Below are 16,280 nucleotides of genomic sequence, written 5' to 3'. Positions count from 1 at the left end.
AATAATTCAGAAAATATTCAATTTGTTTTCTATGTAAGAGGCCCTTTCTTTTTCAATTTAATGTTTAATCTAGACATTTTCATAATTTTAGAAATTTGAAATGAAATTGCTCCACAAGACTACTTGAGAGAGGCCCACAGATCCTTTGGGAGGCAAAAGCATCTGTTTTCCTATGCTCACATTTAAGAAAAAAATATGTGTGCGGAGAAGTGTGTATGCTTTTTTTCCCCCCTTAGATCCATCTGGTATGCAGATTAGGTTATTTGCAGACCTAAGTATCTCCATGTTTGGATTTTCTACACCAGTGCCAAAAATGGATCTATGTATAAAGATTGATCTTGCTTTGAGCACAGAATGTGCCTTGATGTTAACCTTAATTTGTTTCTCTTTGATTTAGGCACACTGTGAATGTTTGGGGGGCTGAGAGGAAGTGTGTATGTGTGGGGGGGATTTCTGGTTTTAATTTACCAGGTTTTCTCATTTGTTGTATGGATATTTTCTCTTTAAGAAAAAGCTATTAGATTACATTTTTTAAAAAGAGAAGAAGTTTTCAGCCCCCTTCTCCCTTTTCTGCTCCCTTAGTTAAAAACTATATATGTGTATTGTTGTCCTAGGACATCCTATCTAATTTTGGCTGTGTTGGGAGTTGAATGAGTGGTATGCTGCAGAATCCAGACTTAGAACATGCCACACCTTCCACAAGAAATTGTTGATGTGATGAAAGGTGTTCATCTTCTTTAATAGAAATCCCAATCTACTAGGTTGTTTGAGTTTTAGAAAATACATATAAGAAATCGATTCTGTTAGAATTGTTTTCTAATAATCTCAATCTGCACGCACATGCTCTCCTGTAACTGAATGACAGTGCTTCATATTGCAGTCATCTGACTTGAACAAATGTGCTGAACTAGTGAGGCAGAGATGAACCAATCGCCCGTACCAAATTCAGCCCAATGGCAGCGGGGGTAATGGTAGTGCAGATGGAGAAAGAAAGGCTAGAGCTTTTCGTAAAGAAGGAAAATGGAAGTATAACCGAGGAATCTCATCAATGCTTATGCTGTCTACAGGAAAGCTCATGCAGAGAGAAGGCAATTGAATAAGGCATCAGATAAAATGCTAGTATGTGAGGATTAGAGGACAAGAATTTCACCAAAGAACATGTCTTTGGGAAATTTCACTTCCCAGACTTTAATATTACATTTGCCATGACTGAAGAATATGTGGAAGATTTAAGGCTAAACAGCAGGAAAGGCAAATAACCTGTACAAATAAGAGGCAATAAATGGCCACAAGTAAGTTAAAGGAGCAACAGAGAATTCTTGCTCTTGGGAATAAGGGACCATTTGAATGCAAGTTGACCTTTGTGTGATACCTCATTGTATTAACTGTAAAACAGTATTTCTCAAATTTCACTCCTTCGCAAACTTCTTTAATGGTTTGAGTTGGATCTGTGTACCACACTAGTATTATTAACATTTTTTCTTTATAACTACTCACTTCTTTACTTAAATTTAGCCCTGTCCAAAGTGATATCCTAAATGATATCACACACAAGAAAATAAATACAAGAAAATAAAATATATTCATCCAGGTGTCACTGAAAATCCTCCTGTGTATTACCAGGGGTGGTAGGAAATATTGCCTTCAAGTAGTTGTGTCTTTAGGGAAGAGGATAGAGATCATGTTTCCCTGTCCTGATGAAAGATTAATTTGCCTTAGTTTACAGTTCAAATCTTAAGAGTAGCCCCATCTGTGGTACTTCCAAAAGTTCCTGAGCCTTGTAAGGGAGCAAAATGATGGACAGAGTTTGGGAACTAGCAAATGATGCCTGAGACTGAGTACAAATGACATATCTGGACACTTAAAACCATTTCGTAAGGCAATTTACATGTATGTACTGCCCCACCCAAGAAGCCCTGCCGCTTTGATCCGCTAGAGTCCTCAGTCATGGTGCCGATAATAAATACTTTAAACACCCGGACCTTTCCACCAGCCAACTTCCCGTAAAATGAAGCGACAAGGGTACTTCAAAAAGTACCCTCATGGAAAAATAGAATTAAGAGATAATACAAATCTGTCCATGAACTTTTTGAAGAAACCTCGTATATCCAGCTATGATGCATTTCCAAACACTGTGCATTTTTTCAGAGTACCTTATCTAGAGGACCTTTCATAGCTCTCTATTTATATTTGAAAATATTCTAAAGGTTTTTTCAGAGGGTGGGGTGAGGGTGATTTAATTAGTATTCAATCTAGAATAGTACAGCAAAAGGAAATTAGTTTCTCTTCAACCCCACCATGTACATGACCATTGTAGCCTCTCCACATTTTGTATTGGCTATCCTCTCAAATTAGTGATAAATTTTATTTATTTATTTATTTATTTATTTAGGTGGCTGGCTGGTATGGGGATCTGAACCCCTGACTTTGGTGTTATATAACACTGCACTCTAACCAACTGAGCTAACCAGCCAGCCTATCATAAATTTATTTTAGTCAGTATGTTTTATTTTTCATTTATTTTTTTGGTTATGAATATTCATGGAGTACAAAGCTGACTGTCACCACTCGTGCCCAAGATGCGATGGTCAGATCCATACTGGCAGCATGCCCATTACCACAAATTGCGATTATATCCTGTGTCCCCCTGTCAATTATCCCTGACCTCCCTCCCCATCCCCCTTTCCCCGACTCCGCTTTGTATCCCTAGGTGTGCTCTCTCCCTCTGCAAGTCCAATGCACCCCTGTGTAGACAGTACATTTTAAATGACAGTGTTCTTGATGTATTCTTTTATGAGAATTACTGTGAACTATTTTTATATTTTTATATTCACACTCACAGCAACTTTTATTTTAATTTTTATAACGTTATTCTAAATATCAAATTGTATCTTTGTTTTCTGTACAGATTTTGCAAAACTGTTTGGGCCCTAAGCACAATAGCAGTGAGTTTCTGACAAAGACCCACTATAAGGACTGTATGGGTGCTGAATAGCAGGCTTGGGAGTGCCAGTGGACTCATTATGCGGATTTTTTAAAAAGTAGAATGGCATTAGCACCTTTTTTTTTTTTATTTTGGCACTGGCCAGTATGGGGATCTGAACTGAACTCTTGACCTTGGTGTGATCAACACCAAGCTCCCCCAAGTAAGCCACTCTAAATACGTATAAATAAAAATAATAAATAAAATAAAAATAAAAAATGGAATAGCAGCACTTGGCATATGGCTAATTATTCAAATATGTGTTATTGCCAGCCACAACCACTTGAGGGTGGGTGGGATAAAACAGGACTTCCTTCATTGACCCAGGAGTCACACATCTCATCTTTAGATATTTATTAGGATTAGCAACTTTATGTCACACCTAAAATGACACCTTACAGTGTGTAAATTTGTAAGAGTCTAAAAATCTTTATAGATATGATCTGAGTCACTCTGAAAGTTTCAAACAAATAGGTATTTTCTAAAGGCGATGTACAAGAAACAGCCACGAACCTTGAAGTCAGATGATTCTGGATTCAAATCCTGCCATTTACTTGTTAGTTCCATGATTGTGTGCAAAAGTGAACCATGGATAGGGTAGAGTACTAGAGACCTAGGTCCAGATTGGAATTATGGAGCCTCCAAGTGGGGAGGGGAGAGAAAGAAATGTGTGGGAATGTGGGGAACAGGATGTTCTCCTTTCGGACTCCTAATTATGCCTTGGTGCATGCATTTCCTATTTGTGCAATGCTTCCAGCCTCCCACACCCTAAAGTGAGATTTTCTGATTGTTGAAGGAAGTGAATGAACATGTTTATATTTCCAAACAAAAGTAAATATCTCTCGGAAACCCAATGTGTTTTTTAGGTCTTTGATTTTTCAGGATAATTGCTTACTTGGCAGGTTTCTCCCTCTTCTGAGAGCCATGTTGTTTAAGTGGATCTAAATTTGCAAATGGATGACAAATGATAGAGGGTTAGTTCATGGGAGGCAAAACACAGAATTCTCCTAATTTGCAAATGTTTGGTTTGGTCTTTCACTCTTGCTATTTGGATCTGGCATTATCTTCCCCACTCTGCCATCTTTGTGATCACACTGACATGCTAACAGTTCAAGAACCCTAGGCAGAATTAAAAACTTTCAGCCAAACACAGGGGGCTCCTGAAAGTCTATTGTTAAATATTCAGGAATTTTGGAGCCAGTTACTAAACCATTGGTGGCCTGAAGTCAGCCAGAGTGGGAGTATTAACACCACAGAAATCCACCAATAGTTTTCCAGCATACCACTGGACTCAGAAAGAATATGGATTGAAGTCCCTAGTGCATGGAAGGGCTGCCTCTATTAACCACATTTCATTCTTCTCTTCTTCTAATGAACATTTATGAATGCCTGTTCTTTGCCAATACAGGGGCTAGACCCTGGGGAGACAGAGGTCACAAAAACCTGGTTCCTCGCCTGAAGGATTTCACACTCGAGTGGGAAAGACAGCCAAGTTAACAGGCAATTATAACCCAGTGGGAGAAGTGTGAGAACAGAAATATGTACAAGGTACAACTGAGGAGAGAATGATTAACTCATAACCTGCTATAGATAGAAAGTACTTTGTCTCCAACTAAAGATCTAAAGAATTTTTTCCTGTGGCTTTTATAAGTGGGAACCTGACAAACAGGCAACTTAAATAGAATGCTATTTTGAAAATGAAGAGAGATGTATTTCAGAGGGCTATTTCTCTTGATTTCACAAGAGCCTTGCTGTTTTACAGTGCTTACACACTAAAGGAAAGGTTTTTATTTGGAGCAACTGTAAGCATTTGGTGTGATGGCAGCCAAATTTCTTTATAAGAAATTGTGACTGAAATGATTGGTGAGAAAAGCTAAGCTAAGTTAGAGGAGGTATAAATGGTTAGATAGTAAATAGAATGGGATCTGCTGAAGGCAATGCATCCCAGCTTTGCCAGTTATAAACTGTATAACCTTAGGCAAGTTACTTAACCTCTCGTCCTCAGTTATCCATCTGAAAAATAGGGAACACAATAGTTGAGAGAGTAGAGTAGGGTGGTGAAGAGTACAGGCTAGACTGCCTAAATTGGAGTCCCTACTTTGCTGTGCAACTTTGGTCAACTAACTTAAACTTTCTGTGTTTTGGTATTCTTATCTGTAAAATGGGCCTATCATTAGTACCTATTTCAGAGAATTTCAAAGAGGAATAAATGAAATAATGTATCTATAGTTCTTAACAGAGTGCATGATGCTTATATTAGTTATGCCCCCTTTTCCTTATTCCTTATTCAATGCCCCCTCCCTCAGGCCCTCCATGCAGAAATCCTTCAAGGCCCAGCTCATAAGCAACCTGCTCTGTGAAGTCTTCCTTGATTTCAAGTCCCTCGACCCCAAAAGGCAGAGAAGATATTTCCTGCTGCTATGGGGTGGGGGATAGGGAAAGACATCAGTGCTCGGGTGCAGAGGAGTATTGGGGCCATTGATTAGGATAGCATTGGGTTGGAGGTGGAGGAAAGGAGCCGAGGTTTGCATTTGGAGTTCAGGCACTTGAGTTGAGGGTGCAAAAAAAGAACAAGAAACTGGGGGTAAACCAACAGCAAATTAACAACCTTTACCACCCCTTCCCCTCCCACCCATAGCATTGATCAGAACCGTGAATTCAAACCACATGGCAACTATGGTTGGGAAGGAGGGGTGTGTGTGGGGGGAGGTGGGGGCAGGTAGGAGGGAGGGCTCCTGCCTAGAGACAAAGGAGCACAGGCCATAACCTAACTGGGTATGTATAGTCATCACAGTGTTTCTACCACGGGGGAGAATGAGGACTGGGGGTGGGCAATGAGAGGTAACAGCAGAAAGTTGGCAGTGTCAATAAGATGGATTTCTTCTCTGCATTGTAAAACACTGCCCAGGTGTCTTGGGCTGCCCCACTCTGACAGTAACAGCTGGACCTTGGCTTTATCCATGCTTCATTTCAGGAGCAGGGAGGCATAGCAATTCCAGGCTTTCTTACTTGAATCCACAGAGGCCTTGGGGGAAGAGAGAACACTAGGAACACAATCTACATTCCCTGGAGGCCCAGGCTACATGAATGTCTTAGGACAGTATTTCTCAAAGTGTACGCTATGTGCATCACCTGGGGAATCTATGAAAATGCAAGCACCTGAGCTCCTCTCCAGAGAGTCTAGTTCACAAGTCTGGGTTAGGGCCAGGGAGTCTGCATTTTAACATCGCTTCTTAGATGGTTCTGATGCACACAGAAAAACCACCTTTCCCTCTGAAAATAAATGCACTTTGACAAGCTAAAAGCAGGCCCTCAATGATGAGATTCTCATGAAAGGGGGTAGGAAGAGAGACATTGAACAAATGGGTGCTTGCTTGGGTTGCTCTAATGGGAGGCCCTGGGCAGGCAGGGGGCAGCATGAAGACACTCACTCAGACTCTTAGGAAAGGAGCCAAAGGAGACATTTCTGAAAGATTCTTGTTTTAAACAAGACCCCGCCAGATGCAGACCCTGAGAAAAAGATTTGAATGCTGATAGTTTAATTGGAGGTAATTCCAAGAAACACTGGAAGGGGAATGAGGAGATGAGACAGGGAAGGGAAAGAAGCCAATACAGGTGCATTAATGAGCACATTAGCTCTGGGCGCCTCTGGGAGCGGTGGAAAGCACACCCACGGGAAGGGCCAGGAAGCTGGGGACTGTAGCTGCTGTCAGGGGTATTAATTCCTCCCCATTAGTTGACTTGTCTCACTCTCAGGCTGAGAGGAAATTGTCGAGTGGAGAACAGCATGTGCTTACAATAGGATACTGTCGGAATGTATAGGGAAGGCTAGCACCAAGGGGGTATGGGTAGGGCACTAACAGCATCTGCTATACTGCAACAACCCGCATGTCACATATATAGTACTTTACAGTTTATATATTGCCTTGACATACATTACTGAAATTGATAGAACAAAACAAAACAGAGCAAAATCATGAGGTGGGCAGTAAAACATACTGGTGATGAGGGTGGACTCTAGAGTCAGACCAACTAGTTCTTTTTCTTCCTAGCTGAGGTGACCTCAGACAAGTCATTTTACTTCTCCGAATCTCAGTTTCCACATATGTAAAATCGGGATCATTGTGGCACTTACTTTTAGGGTTATTGCAAGGCCTAATGAGGAAATGCATTTAAAATTCTTAGCAGAGCACCTGCGACATAAGGGGATTTGATCAATGCTGCTTTCTTTTCTCCCAATCTCCTGTACCCCACAGCATAGAGTCCCTGTGTGTAGCACTGAGGGTGTGCTCAATAAATGTTTCTGACATGGAAGGCTTAAAGGATAGTGCACCCTGAAGAGAAGGCCAGGTTGCTTATGAATCAGTAGAAGACTGTGCTATTTAAGATGATATCAAATATCGAAAAGTATACTGAAGGGATGGGCACTGAACAAGTTCAGATGCAGGAGATAGAAGGCTTTCTTCTGGAGAGGAAGGAGGACTCTTTTGGACTAGGTTTTGAATGACGGAGGAAACTACTGCTGACAGGGAGAAGGAAAGAGAGGATACCAGGTGGGAAGATGACCTGGACAAAGTCTTGGCGGTGGGACATAACAGAAGACAAACATAACTAACATTTATTGAGCACTTATTCTGCACAAGGTGCTGTGTTAAATGACTTTTTTAAAAAACATACTTCGTCTTATGGAACACAACCCTTTCAGGTAGCACTGTTATTAGCTTTATCTTTCAGGTTAGGAAATTGAGGGACAGAGAAGATGGGTAACTTGCTTCAGGCATCACAGGCAGAAAATAATGAAGCCTGAAGTCAAAGTCAGATTTGTCTGACTTAAAAACCTGGTCACTAAGTATTAGTAATTATCATAATTACTTACTATCATTCTTATTGTGGGATGGTCAGCTCCACCATGAATTCAATTCAACAAAGACTGAGTACCTACTGTTATTATGTACTATTACTTAAGTGAGGAGCAGTCGTGGCCCGAATCTTTGGAAATTCTCCTTTGCTGCCGGGCATCCTGGGAATCTCCCTTTGGTTTCCCCTAATTATTTCATGGCATTGTGCTTGGTTCATATGAACATGACTCCAATTTTCAATTCTCTATCAGCATATGTCATGACTTGTCATTGTTTAATCACAAGCTGCACTTGTGATAAATGTTGGATAATCAGAACAAAAGCACAGAAAAAATAATTAGGGGGAACCAAAGGGAAGTGGCTTACAGCCTTGAACAAGAAACAGTGTGAGGGTTTCTAGGACTAAGTCCCTGAAGCTCTGATAATGTATTTTGATCCTTGTCTGAATGCAAATGAATGACTCAATCAAATCATAGGCAGCTTGTCACAGTGCAGGTTATTTAGCTAGTTAATTAAAAGTCTGAGTGAGCCGGTGCCTCTCTGCACTGGGCTCTGAAGATAACCAAACCTGTGTTTTGACCAGGCAAGTTAATTTAAAATAAGTGACCTCAATTGGGTAATGGCTGCAAGTTCAAATTCAAGAATCACTATAATTAGTCCCAGATGGATCTTAATTGTTCTTTCAGGAAACAAAATGGAGAAGGGGGAAAAGAGAAATGCCCAAGCCCAAAGTAAAGGTTATTAGCCATACCTTTCACAAGCAGGGGAGCCAATTGGGGTAGGGCATAGTTAATGTTGCATAACGAGAGTTCCATTGTCGCCTTTCCAAATGTGTCCTTTTAGATGTGGTATGTAATTTGGGTTTAGCTCTTTAGGAAATAAGGAATAGAATTCAGCACTCTTAACCATATAGTCCTGGGCGAGTTATTTAATCTTATGTTTGTTCCTCATCTATGTAATGGTAATAGCACTATTAGTTCTACCTACCTCAGAGGATCGAAGGAGATAGTCTGCGACAAAGCTTTGAAAAAATATGGAAAGCTCTGCAAGGCAGTATTTATTTTTGCTTTAATTCAGGAAAGTCTCCTATACAAAGAATTTAGATTTTGGAGTGTAAGCCTACTCTAGGTGGGGCCTCTTTTTATGTTTTCCTCAGACTCTGCCATAAGCCAGGTCCCTTCTGAACTAAACCTCTCAAAAGGTGAAAGAATAATAGCGGGCAGTATGTTCAGCACCATATCTATGTGGTGGTACATGATGTTCTAATTTCTTAGGAGGTGCACCCACAGAGCTGAAAATGGTTTTGGCTTTGTGGGCTTTTGAAAAAGTCAGAAAGCACACAAATTTAGCAGTTATTAATATGAAATCAGATTCTTCTCCATTCATGTTAATATAAATCTTTTACTTGAAGCTATATGCTGGCACAGCACTGTGGTATGTAAGTTTAGTGTAAGTCACAGCAAGAATAGGATGGTTTTATCCCCACTTACTTTTTTATGTGAATACCTGGGTTTCCTTTCAGTGTTCTGATAATTCTAATTGCCCATATCTCCCTGAGTCCTGTATACCAAAAGTAATAAGAATTTGTACAATGATAAAAATGAAATAAGTGAAAAAAATCATAACCTAGTGCAAAGCCTTGGAAGACTAAGAATTTGACTATTTGGGATGCACAAAATGACCACATTTGAAAATGCCTTTCTCTCTCAATTCCACTTTTTAGAGGGAATTGTATTCTGATGCCCATTTGAATCCTCCTTAATGGAATATAAGCATCTAAAACAGAGATTTACAGCCTATCACAACAGTTTATCCTTCAACCCCAAACAAAACTCATTAAAGGAGCTTGCTTTCAAGTGAGAGTCTGTGTTCTGCCTTGTTAGATGAGCCAAGCAAATAGTGGAGTTGTATTTCCCAGAATTGAATTGCTATCTAAGGGCTGTACCCTTTGCTGGAAAAAGCTTGAGGTCATAATAAACAAATAAACAAACAAAAAGTCCTGGCTCCATATTACTCATCACCATTGGAAAACACCCATCCATGGCAAGGAGTAGTAGAGAACATAGCTTTGCTAGAATTTTGTGAAGGTTTAAGTCATAGGCTGAGCAGTCATTTCTACAAGTCTCTCTAGAGAGATCCTGTTGTGCACCATAAGTAAAAGCCATAATATGCAATGAAGATAGGACTGGGAATTATTCTCCAAATGATAAATGCCAGGACTCTTTTTCCTTAGAAAAAAGTCAAGAAGCTTATTTATTTAATTCAGCAAATATTTATTGAGTGCTTATTAGGTTCTACACTGTTTTAGATGCTGGGGATACAGCAGTGAACAAAACACAAAAAACCCTGCCCTCATGAAGCTTATATTCTAACTCTGTGTCCAGTGATCACTCCCTCCTGTGAATTCCTATATATAGGTCTCTCCCTCTCATTTTTCCCTCAGCCTACTAATTATTTCCATAACTTATGCATGTGTCCTGCCATCCCAACTAGTCCATAAGTCCTGGTGGGCAGGGCCCCTCTTTCATACTTCATAGTGTGTACATCATTCAGTACAGTGCCCCGTAGGCAGATATTCAATAAATGTTTGTGGATGATAAGAAAGGAAAGGACTCCAAAAACTGGGTAGAAGGATGGGAAGTGATATTAACTTCAAGTGTTATCTTTCTGGTGTAGTAGGTATTCATGTGAACAGACTATCTTAACCTAAACACTAATTCCGGGCAGCTGGGTGGGAAGTGGGATGGATGAGATGGCAGGCGGCCTATGCAGGGGAACCCATATGTAGATGTCTATTTGGTCCGTGTATTGTCATAGTCTTGGGTAGTGTGGCAGCAAGAGTATGGGCATTGGAGCCAGATATGTGTTTAAATCCTTGCTCCTTCACTCAATAGTTGTGTTGCCATTATGTGTATTATTCCCTCTCTCAGCATCTCAATTTCTTCATTGTACAATGAAGAGGTAGTTTATTGCCTAAGCAGAAGCTTCTCATTTCAGATGCCATGTTACTGTATTGGCTGGTGGGAAAATACGTTTCTTGAGTATCCAAAGGTCATGGTGAAAGATTGAATTGTGTTCTGGCCAGTACAGCTTGTGTTTTTATTGGTATCAGGTTTCTACCATTCTGCTTTATGACATCTGAGTCAGTTTCAATTCCTTAATTGGCACTGCTAATTAGCATTCATCCTGGCAAGTAATATTGCCATACCTATGCAAATATAAATTTCCATTCCCTTCCACCACATTTGATGGGTCCTCGAAAACTCAGTTCAACCAGTCATGAGGAGAAAACCCTCCCTGATTTCTGAGTCAGGCCGAGTTAGGCATGTTTCTTTTGCATTCTCATTAGGATCTGTGTTCTGACTCTGTCACTGTACTTATCACACTAAGCTATGATCATCTGTTTACACGGCTGCTTCCCTACTGAACTATGAACTCCTTAAGGGTTGGAACCATGCCTTATTTGTTTTTCACTTTTTCTTTAAACTTATTACTAGTTCTTATCCAGGGCTACAGAGGTAGGCAGCATGAATAGGAACATTGTCTTGCTTTCAAGGAGAGTTGGAAACCATCTCCGTACATTTCAGCAGATCTGCTGGAAAGGTTTGTGCATAATAACCTCCTGTTTCATTTTTTATGCAGTTAAGAAGAGAGAAAGCCATTCACTTGTTTCTCCCACTTCAAATATTATTACTATATACGTAGATTCTATGAAGAGGACACTTGAGTAATGGGTCCTTTTCAATTTCCATAAAGAACCGAGTCTGAGCTGGTCCTCCGTATGCAAAGAGTCTCTTTTAGATATGTTGTGTTTTGCTGTAATGAGATTGCAAACAAAATCATTTCCATGAACCATCCCCATCCTCCTCTGGAGTGCAGCAAAAAAAAAAAAAAAAATTCATCTCCATCTGACAACTTTTCAGCTAAGCTGTGAGCAAAGCAAATAATAATACGGAACTCATGAAAACAGTTTGCAGACTGAACAGCTTTCTCTGTATTTGGAGAAACCATACCATTTTCTATGGGCTCAAAAATCCTCTAGTACCTGGACCATTATTACCATTGCTCTTTTTGTTTAAAAAAATATAGTTTGATGGTATGAAGCTGTCACGCATCCATTCTTGACATGGATTAAGAAAGTTAAGAGTGTGAGTTGCAGGTCCCTGAGTAGTAAGGACCATAAAAGAAAGCGGCTAGGATTTCATGTGTGTTGTCTTTTGGGGGGCTGTAGTTTAGCAAGCAGGGTGTTGTGGTGGAGGCTGCAGTTGAGAGTCACTGGGGAAGCACACCATCAGGAAGTTTTGTTTCAAGTAACAACTGTCCTTCTACTTAGTTCCAATAATGCATACTCAGCGCTTTTTCTTCACCAAGTTGGGTGTAAGAAGTAGCCACACCCAACTCTCACTCTCTGGGAAAGAGACATGAACAATGTTTGTCCTTCCTGATGAAAGAAAGTGCCCGAGGATTTAGGGATGGGCCTGCTGCCACCTGTTATTGATATGGCTAATGCAGAAGAGCTAATGACTCTGCTGGGAGATGCACTTTCCTGCCACTCCTTGCAATTCTCTCTGAGGGCCTTGGTGGTGGTTGCCATGGACACCAAATGGTGAAGGGGCTTGGGTCAGAGTGAAGGATTCTGCTGTGCTTGAGTGGGTGAGACTGAAATTAAGTTAATGTGTGTAAAAATAAGGTGTGTTTCTTTCCTTTGTGCCTTTGAGAAAACTGCAACAAAGCAGTCTGTCAGGCAACGATTGATTTTATATTGGCCAGGGAAGAGGGAGGAGGAACAACTTATTGAGTAGGAGGTTCTTAAGTTCAGCACAAGCAGTAGTTTGAAATAGGTTGAGAAAAGTGGAAAGGACTCTCAGAGCTGTTGACGAGAGAGCAGTGATGGCAAGGCACTTAAGAGTGGCCATTAAGAAGCTTTCTATAGAACCCTCTTTGCCTAGTCTGTTGCTTCAGTGTCCCTGATTCTCATCTCTAAATCCCAGACACCGTATTACTGAGGTCACACTCTATTTTGGTTCTTTCCTCCTACTTACCTCTGCAAGTGTGTCTTTCGATAGCATTCTTTCCAGGTTCTGATTTGCAAATTGGTTCACCCAGTTATCCGTTTTCTGTGTCCCCATTCTTAAGGTTGGCTGGCACATTTCTAACAATGCTGAACACTGACAGGGGCCCCACCCTTCTTGCTCCTGTCCTCAATAATAATCCAGTTATACGTAAAGCTAGGACTTACACCATTTACACAAAGACATGAAAACAATTTAAGTCAAACTACTTAAGTTTGAATACATTACTCTTTTTAATGACCAGTTAATTTCACTATGGTAGGTAAGACCACTTTGGCCTACAAAATCATAATCAAAGCGCTTGCCACTGTCTTGGTGGCACTCACAAATCTAAACCTTTATGAGGATCATAGCAAAGTAACATCATATTGTCAAAGACAAACAGGAAGGCTTCTAATGTCCTAGAAGCATGTCCTAGCCACTTTCATAGGCCAGGCGATGGTTCTTTACTGAACTCTTTTTTGACTCCACCGGGTCAGTCTCACTTTCTTGAGAACTGCTTCAGATTATAGAAGAAGCTTAAACGCTTTTTGAGTTCTCAGGCTCAGTGACCACACGTTTCTTTCGTTATTCATTTTCTCCCCCTTAAGAAATGAGGTGCAGTGATTCTAATTATAATGCCTTGTATTTGTAAACTTGTCCTCTCTGAGGATCTTAGAATACCTTAGAGAAATGGTCTGATTCATCCTAACATCATCCTAGTAAGGCAGGGAAGAATTTTTATATTTTATGGCTGAAGTTGCTAAGATGATGAAAGGTGAGGTGGCTGTACAAGGTCACACAACAATCTTGAGATAGAATGCAGACAGATTTCTAGCCTTTGGCCTAGTGCTGGATTCCTTCAGAAGATATTTGGTCAGTTGCTGTTCTTTTTCAGGGTAGTGTGGTGGTGGTAAGTTTATATTTGGGAAGCTGTTTGGTAGCTTTACATATATTGAAAAAGTTGGAGATAGAATAGTGGTGTCAGGCTACTAATATCTTCCACTTTAGCTCCACCCCTAGTGACATGACACTAATTGTCACCAGTCTCCCCAAGCCCTGGCCCTGGCACATTGAATGGTGCTCCTCACTGGTCTAACCTTTGGGCAAAGACAGTTTGATTCTGTCAAATCTAAACTGAAGGAAACTATCCCAGCAAAGATGGAATTAATTTGCCAGGAGGTTGTTTGGTAACAATGCCATCAAATTTGTCCAGGGCTGTTTCCCACATTCAGTCTCATCGAAGTCCAGACCTTTGCATAGATCAATCAGTGGCCTTTGCCTTTCAGTGTTAGTGCAGTAAAGAACTTGAGTCTGCACATAGTATTTTACTGTTTTGTTTTTGCTCTTATTTTGCATTTGCTTGGTGCCTCTCTGTAGGGGAACCTAAACATTTTAAACATAAGGGTCCTGTGGCAATCTGAGATTGAACAATAACTAGCTTTTGTGTTGCTGTTGTAAACTGTGTTCTTGCAGCCCTTATGACACTGTTTGTTACAGAATCTTTTAGAATGTAGAACAGGGCTCCTGCAATCATGCAACTGTGTGACAACCATCTAATTGCTACATTTTTGTTGCTCTTAATCTGGTGAAATTTCCTAATAAAGTTGGTTGATAATTTTTAAAAATTCACTAATATTTACAAGCCTGTAATTCTAACCCATAGGTCTTTGTCAACTTCACAGTGCATGAAAAGGCTTAACCAGGGCATTCACAGTGTAAGCCATACAAAGTGAGAGGTATCAGGGTGCTTTCCATGCCAACTGAAAACACATCCATTGCCTGTGGAGGGATAAAACAGCTATACTGTATATGGTTAATGTTTTCTTTCTATTTTTAAAAAATGGATCTGAAATCTCACTTGATTTAAGTGATGGGATTACCTGAAAACAAGGGGGCCATTTGTATCAGTTTTATTGTTCTATTTGAATTGGTTCATATTTTTATAATTTGGGATAAGGTGCCAGCCTTAAACCTAAAATATTAGTATTAGTGGGTGGGAGAGAAGGTCATGATTTGCTATATCTTTTCAGCAATCTATTACATGTTGCTGTGTGCAAAGGGTATCTGAGCAGGAGCTTAACAGTGGATGTGGATATAATGAGGGACTTACGATAGGCTTGTGATGAACAAACAAATCTCAGTTTTTTATCAGAATTGAACTACCAGAAGGCTTTAATTAAAAGGAATTTTCCCCAGGCATTTTCCAGAAGGGCTGATGTGATATTTATATATACATGTGTGACACAGCTTTGATCAACCAGAAACTCCTATTAATGGGGACATTTGTTGTTTGGTGCTCTGAGGATAGAGGTAAATGATAAACTTGCAGGCTGTGTCCTGGCCTTAGGGCATATTATCTCAATCTCCCTATCAGCTCTGTCTCCAAGTCTCAGTAAAGCTCACTGATGTTGAGGCTTGCAAGAGTCTCAGCCAGCTAAGAAACAGTCAGTGATAGTCACCAGTCTAGCAGTCTGAGAAAGCAGGAAAGTTGATTCACACAGTTTTAGATTTTTATCATATTCTACCTTCCAGAATTATTATGTTGACTAATTGTCCTACTAGATTGAAAGCTTCTTTAGCAGGGAAGACATGTCCTTTCCCCCCACCATATTTAGCACTGGGGATGGCATAATGGGTCGGGCCTCAATCAATTATTTTTTGATTTGAATTTCCTACCTTGTTTTTCACAGCTGGGAATCACAGCCTTTTGGAACTGGAAGGGACCATCATATTTTATACATTCATTTTATGGCTTAGAAAATGGAGACTCAGAGAGATGGACTCTTTGAAGTCATACAGTTTGGGGCTAGAACCCAGGTACCCTGCCTCAAGGCTTTTATACTCTGCTCTACAAAATCTCAGGGTGTCTTCCCAAGGACTCTCATGAAGTTACCCAATGAAAATTAATTTGAATTTGTGTTGATTTAAAAAATATTTTTAAAGTTTTAAAACCCCCAAATCTCATAGGAAGTAATCAACCAAATAATGAGGTATCAAATTTTGAAAAATGGAGGGAGAAAATTGTTGGTTGAGTAGAAGCATTTCCCTTTTGAGACCAAAGTTTCCATCATTTGAAATAATCAAAAGTCCTGCTATTTCAATGTAATGATCTTGAATTAATTTTTTCTCTTTCTTTTCCTGGAGGGGATTTGCTTCTAATAGTCACAAAGCCAGTCTAGCCAGTCTAACATGAAGCGTGACTGGAGAATCAGGCCATCATTTTTAATATGCTGAAGATAAAATCCCTAAATATAGAATCCTGATGTCCTCTACCAACTCCTAGGATAAATGTCTTTGCATTTTAAGGAACAAGTTTATTTAAGGCTGCCAGTGAGTGTTGAAGTCACCGAACAAGTTAAAGGTTTTTACTGCGGGTACAGAGTC

General features: G+C 40.1%; 1 protein-coding gene across 4 annotated transcripts in view; it reads right to left on the bottom strand.

Annotated features, from left to right (window-relative positions):
- Positions 1-16,280, bottom strand: part of GRIA3 (glutamate ionotropic receptor AMPA type subunit 3) — a 270,471-nt gene that overhangs the window by 116,665 nt on the left and 137,526 nt on the right. The gene's annotated exons all lie outside the window — the stretch shown is intronic.

The sequence above is a fragment of the Cynocephalus volans genome, chromosome X (genome assembly GCF_027409185.1).
Source record: "Cynocephalus volans isolate mCynVol1 chromosome X, mCynVol1.pri, whole genome shotgun sequence".
In the NCBI taxonomy this organism is placed as follows: Eukaryota; Metazoa; Chordata; class Mammalia; order Dermoptera; family Cynocephalidae; genus Cynocephalus; species Cynocephalus volans.
The sequence above is the reverse complement of the archived record's forward strand: the minus strand, read 5'-3'. Positions and strand labels throughout refer to the sequence as shown.